The sequence below is a fragment of the Pistacia vera genome, unplaced genomic scaffold (assembly GCF_008641045.1).
Source record: "Pistacia vera cultivar Batoury unplaced genomic scaffold, PisVer_v2 Contig761, whole genome shotgun sequence".
NCBI classification, from domain to species: Eukaryota; Viridiplantae; Streptophyta; class Magnoliopsida; order Sapindales; family Anacardiaceae; genus Pistacia; species Pistacia vera.
Window position 1 is genome coordinate 418,581 of NW_022196625.1, and position 6,888 is coordinate 425,468.

At 34.9% G+C, this 6,888-nt stretch overlaps 1 pseudogene; it reads right to left on the minus strand.

The window, feature by feature from the left end:
- Nucleotides 1–2,078: 2,078 nt before the first annotated feature.
- Nucleotides 2,079–5,730, minus strand: LOC116116143 (annotated as a pseudogene).
- Nucleotides 5,731–6,888: the final 1,158 nt, after the last annotated feature.

Genomic DNA, 6,888 nt, shown 5'->3' on the forward strand with positions numbered 1-6,888 from the left:
GGGAACCTGATAGTCTAGTAGAGAGTGGAAGGAATAGCCCGCATGCCATGGATCCATGATCGACTGAGGATCACATTGTAGGTGAAGGGGGCATCTAATATCATGAAGGTGGTCTGATGGTAACTCCATTATCCGAGGTCAGGAAGAGCTGTCTAGGTTGAATGGGATGTCAAGAGGAAGATGCATGATGTTGGTTAAGAGACCAATCTAAAGAATAAAATTGGGTTACCTTATCTTGGAGTGCTTGATTCTCCACGCGGATGTTAGCTTCTAAGCCTCCAAAGCCTGATATTTGTTGTTTTTTTTCCTCCACTAGTGTAGTGAGAGCTGCAATTTGTGTCGTGACATTGGACGCCAAAGTCTCTTTGTCGTTGGTCATGATAGTCAAATGGGGAGGAGGAGCAGCTTCAGCAACTTCTTTTGAATTGAAAAATTGCCAAGGCCTCACGGTGGGCACCAAATTATAAATGATAAAATTTACAATTAAACTTGAGAAGATAGAATCTTGTGGGTCGAGCCACTGACAATCTTGATGAACTTGCAGAGGGTGCCCTTGCAGTCAAGGGGGAGCTTTAGTGACGTAGGGAAGTTAGAGTATGTGGAAAGCTTGGAAGTAAGAATATTGGAACTTAGGGTTGATTTCTGAATGTCCATTGAGAGGGTTTGTCTCTGTTTATATAGTGAACCCAAAGGGTTTGATTCCTAATAGGATTGTGAATCCTACTTGGTATGAGAGTTCTCCCTTTAGAAGGAGATTAGTTTTCTTGCCTTTATTGGTTCAGACTTTCCTCTTTGGGTGAGATCTAGGATCTTGTTAGAGGAGGAAATTGACTAGGATTCTGATCCTTATTGTGGACTACTATGGGCGAATGGGTCGGACCCAGTTCAACTTAACTCGTGGAATGACCCAACTCATAGAGTAGATAGTTCACAAGATATTGTAAGCGTGCGCTCAATCGAAATTAGGCCAAGATCCTGGGTTGTTACACATTTATGATGCTATTGGACCTCGTTAAGTCCAATATAATTTTTTGCCCATACAGGTCGTTACATAAATATAAGTGCAACATAATGAATATGATATAAGATTTTGAAGAAATTAAAGGTCGTTGTGATTATATATTTATATTATATTCCCAGTAATAGATAATGAAATTGGAAATTATTTGCATTAATGACCATGATTCCAATAGTTTCAGAAACTTAATAAAGTAATTGAGTGGAAGTGGTGAGTGGAACTTTATAGTAAAGCCATGCATATTTTTAATATTGATTCTTCAAGTTTAATAATTAATTAATGCTTTTACCTTTAGTTTTCGATTTTTAATTGAAATAACACTTGATTTGCGATTGGATTCACCGAAAGGCCACTTTCAACAGTTTGAAAAGATTAATATACAACCCTTAATTTTTTAGGTCAAATATAATTTAAATTTATATAATTAGATTAGTTTTAAATTGGATTTACTTAACAAATCCATCAACCGATTGAGATCCAATCCAATCCAACTAAATCATCGAACCTGATCAAAATTGGATCGATTTGGATTGGATTGGATTGGATTGGTTGGATTAATTGGATCATATTGGATTTTGAACAACCCTAGTAAATTGTCATCGACAGAGACTCAAACATTACTAAAAACTTCTACGAAACAAAAATTATTTAAGCCAAACCTCAGGGATAAATTTTTTAGTATCCCATGAATTATGCTATAATATGCGCTTTCTTAACATGAATTTTAACAAAATTGCCAAAAGCTTCATGGTAAAACTATTTAAATTGACAGTAACATATTGTTTATCACTTTGCTTTTACCTTTGGATCGAGTTTGGACTAGTGTTAATTAATTCATTATATGTAAATTCAACTCAAGTATGCAAAATCAAAGAATTCTTACTAAAGTTTAGAGATGTGTTCTCTGAACTGAAAGGATAAAAGATCACAGTCTGATGCGAGGTTACTTATGCTCTCAGAATTTACCGAGTAACGATCCTGAGCAGATGTGGTGGAAGTTCCGAGCCCTGTTTTATCCGAAAAAAAAGTTTGAGGATGAACCTCCACTTGAATTCTGTTTTTACATCATCTGTTGAAAGTGGCCTTTCGGTGAATCCAATCGCAAATTAGTGCAGTAGATGCTAGGATCTGAGATCACTTACTGAACAATGGTTTGTGCTCCAAGCATACTAAGAACTTCTGACATAGTAGGCAGCAATGCTGCAGATGCATTGGAGCATAAAACAACTACTTTTATCATTCTTTCAGCCTCATCTTTGTTAAACTGATTCTCCAACTATGGATCCACAATCTCCAACAAGTTTTCTCTCTGTTGCAAATCAAAGGCCTGCAACATCCGAGCAAAAAAATATGTATTGTTTAAACTTTTGAATCCAATGCATAGGAATATACATACTCAATTATTGAAACTTAATTACCCAATAAAGAAGGCAAATGCATTCATTTTTTGCTCTACAACATGAATTGTTCTTCCCAATGACAATTTCTAAAGCAACAATTCTGAAACTGTAAACTTCAGCTTTTTCTGTTAGGTAACCCTATAGTGCATATTCTGGAGCCATATAGCCCCTGGAATCAAATAAATGTCAGAATATTATACCTTGAGGCAACAAAACATTACATGTTGTGTGATTGGGTATAATGCTGAAAAATCATTCAACTTACATGGTTCCAGCAACTCTAGTGCTAATGTGGGTGTCATAATGTTATTTGAGCTTCGCTAACCCAAAACCTGATATCTTAGCATTCAATTCCTTGTCTAGTAGCACATCTGTAGCTTTGGTATCTCTGTGAAATATCTTCAAAGTCGATTCATCAAGAAAAAATGCTAGACCTCCGACTATGCCAATACACATTTTCTGTCTTGTTGTCCCGTCCAATTTCAAGGAAATCTCTAAAGAAGGGGCTAAATGTTGTCAATATCCAGTAAAACAAAAAAGTAAAATTGAAAGCAGTTCGTATATGCACATGCTGATAAAAAAACTAAAGAAGCAAATGTCAGGATGTTACCAAAAAGTGCATGTGCAAGGCAGTTACTCTGCATGTACTCATAAACCAACAACAGTTGATTTCCCTCAACACAGCAGTAGTGACGGATCCATGATTTTTGCCCAAGGGAGGCCTCTGCGACTCCTCTATTATTTGCCGAACAACTACTAAAAACATTAAAAAATCACTAAATCTTAAGCAAAGAAAACAATACAATATCAAGAACCTGAGAGAAAGAATGTAATAACACAATATTTTTCTACTTGAATAAACTATGAGAAGTAAAATTTTGAGTAAATGTGTTGAGTAAACCTAGAACAAAACATTCTTTTAATTTTTAGCTTCCAAAGATTATAATATAAATTTTTATGACTTTGATCAGACATAGCCTAAGCTAAAGTCAACCAAAACTTAAATCAAATTAACGTTGCATTGACTTTTAATATGAATTAATAAGAAAATAGAGAATTTTCTTGGTATAAACATAGATAGTAACTCAAATTTCTTCAATAATTTTGGACAGCTGAACGGTGAAGTTTGAAATGTAAGAAAGTGGTGGGTGAAAGGTGAAAAATAACATCCTTTAAAATATAGTTAAGGTTTTAATTTGGGATAGGAGGTTCATTTTTAGACACTAAACATAAGATAAACTCACAAGACACATGTCTTTTTCCCTCAAATTAGAATAAAAAACCTCAAAAATAAAATAAAATAAAATAAAATAAAAGCATGATTCAACCCTAAAATAAACTAAATTAAAATGAGTAATACACATACCTAAAACTGATAAAACAAAAAACGGAACTAATTATGACACATTAAATAGTAAAAGCTTTAATAATTCCAGTCTCCAAAAGTTTTAAGAGCGAATAGCGGAGAAAGAGAAAGAGAGTAAATAATGTTAGGGATAAAATCATAAAAAACAAGTAGAGTCGTAGAGAAAAAGAGTGGAGAGAGTTTCAAATTTTTAATATGATGTGAGCTTAAAATATATATATTAATAATAAGTTTTTTGTGGGCCTATATATATATATATATGACATAGTAGCCTCAATTCTGGAGATGCATTGGAGCATAAAAGAGCTACTTTTATCATCCTTTCACCTCTTCCTTGTTAATTCATGCTCCAGCTTTGGATCCACTAACCTCAACAAATTCTCTTTTTGTTGCAAATCAAAAGCCTGCAACATCTGTATTGGTTAAACTTTTGAACCCAGTGCATAGGAATAGACATTCTACTGAAACGTAATTACCCAATCAAGAAGGCAAACACGTTCATTTTTGGCTCTATAACTTGCGTTGTTCTTCCCACTGACAATTTCCAAAGCAACAACTCCAAAACTATACACGTCAGCCTTTTCTGTTAGGTGACCCCATAGCGCATATTCTGGAGCCATGTAACCTCTGGAATTAAATAAATTGCAGAATATTATACCCTTTAGCAACAAAACATTACACTTGTGTGAAATCATGTTGCAAAATCATTCAACTTACATGGTTCCGGCAACTCTAGTGCTAATGTGCGTATTATCTCTTCTTTGAGCTTACTAATCCAAAATCGGATTCTAGCATTCAATTCCTTGTCTAGTAGAACATTTGTAGCTTTGATATCTCTGTGAACTATCTTCAAAATGATTCTTCATGGAGAAAGCTAGGCCTCTAGCTTGCCAATACATATTTTCTGTCTTGTTGGCCAGTCCAATTTCAAGGTAATCTCTGGACCTATTGATATTATTCCATAGTCAAAAGTGTTCGTAAAATTGAAAGCAATCGTACATGCAAATGCTATTAAAATACTGAAGAATCAAATGCCAGGAAGTTACCAAAAAGTGCATTTGCAAGGCAATTATTCTCCATGTACTCATAAACCAACATAATTGATTTCCCTCAACACAACATCCAAAAAGCTTTACAAGATTTGGGTTCAAACCAGAAATCATCCCTATCTCAGTCACAAACTCTCGATTCCTTGACTTGATTTAGAAGAAAGCTGCTTCACGGCATAAAACTACCATCTGAAAGTTGACCCTGCATCAAAAGATTCATAATTTAACTGTCAATGTCTATGAAGTTGATAAGAGTTGCATAGCAACCCAGACAATGTTTCAACATACACAATCAAATCCTTATATACAGACCCAAAACCACCTTCTCCAATCTTGTTTGCATGCCCAAAATTGTTAGTGGCAGCTTTAGTTGTCTGTAAGTGAAGGTACCTGTTTGCAGATCAGTAGCCCTTTAAGATCTGACCAGTACCATTAGCAGAAGGAGGTTATCTGGAGTCAAATATGAATGATTGAGAACTGAGCACCAAAGAAAAAAAAAAAAAAAGTCTAGGTTGAATCAAACAAAAACTTTAGCTTATACCTCGTTCTCTTGTGTTTTTATGTCCAAAATTGCGTTTCCAACAAAGAATCCCGCGACACAAAGAATAAGAATAACCTGAGTGACCACTCCAATCACAATGTAAATTATTTGTTTTTGCAGGTTCTGAGATAAGTAAAACACATACCAAGAAGAAGGCATAACAATTAGAAAATGGAATATAATTGATACCATCCAAAAATCTGACCACTATAACAAAGTTGTTCTCACCTCACAATTAGTTGGAAACCTGAAAATACACCAAACAGCTTTGCTTATCAGCATAACATATTAAGTGGGGTACTGAAGGAGAAGATACTATTAAATTTATATACATGAAGTTTACAATCCATGTCCATGTCAACTAGAACCTATATATAGAGTGTTGCAAGTTGCGACTTGGTACGATAGTGGTCAGAGCAGTTTTATTATTTGATGCCTTATTTCAGTAGACTGCCTTTGCTGAACAGAATCACTTTGCTGTGACAGAGAGTAATAGGATCATAATTTTTCCACTAAGAACATCTTTTGGCTCGCAAATAGCGAGCAATTATGTCCCTGATGATATTGCAACACATATCGCTTAAGTTTTTACCTTAGTTCTTAGATATTTACGTAAACAGTAATTAAGTCATTGAAAAGGATGATTCAAAATCATATGAGAGACCATAAGAGTTAGGATGCGCTGATTGAAAGCAAGACTAATGAGATTACACATCTTACCAGGACATACAGAAATAGCAGATTAGAGGACCATAATATCCTCTATCTGGAACAACAGTAGTCCCTTTCCCAGCCCAATACAAGCGGATCTCCAGGTTATTATTGTCTGTACAGTGGCGTTAAATGAATTATGATTTCTTTACCAGTTCCGTTGGCTGCCTCCTTTATTAAAATCTTTCTTCGCTAAACTTTCCGAATGTAATTTTCAAATCAATGGTTGCTATAAAAACAATAACATGGTCTCTTCTCATAACGTAATAAAAATATACCTGAATATAAAATCATATGCGTCTTCCAACTTTATGAAAGGGTACTTCATCATCCCTGAATAAATCTCCCGCAAAGTGAGGTTCACAGTAATTTCCCTTTTCCATACAGTATGCATAATAGGTGAGAAAGAGAGGAGTTGCACGTGCCGTGGAGTACAATTTTGGAACCTCATTGAGGACGTAGAGTCAGTTGATAAAATATATTTGTTATTTTCATCATACTTGTATCATCATCCATGAAGTCTCCTGTGCTGATGAATCCCCATTTGGTTCCATTATTAAATTCAGAATACTCCTTTTTCAGTATCAGGAAATTTATCACCTTCATACCAGGTATTGTTGATAATTACATCTTCTCCTCCACAATTTATATGGAGTGATCGATAAGCTTGTCACATACACAATTAAATTGATTTAAGAGTTTCAACAAATGCAGAATTTTAATTCCAGAAAATATACTCACGATTTCGGCAGCTTGGTCTAATTAGGCATCCTTTCTACCGAACAGAGAACCAAATCAGTGTA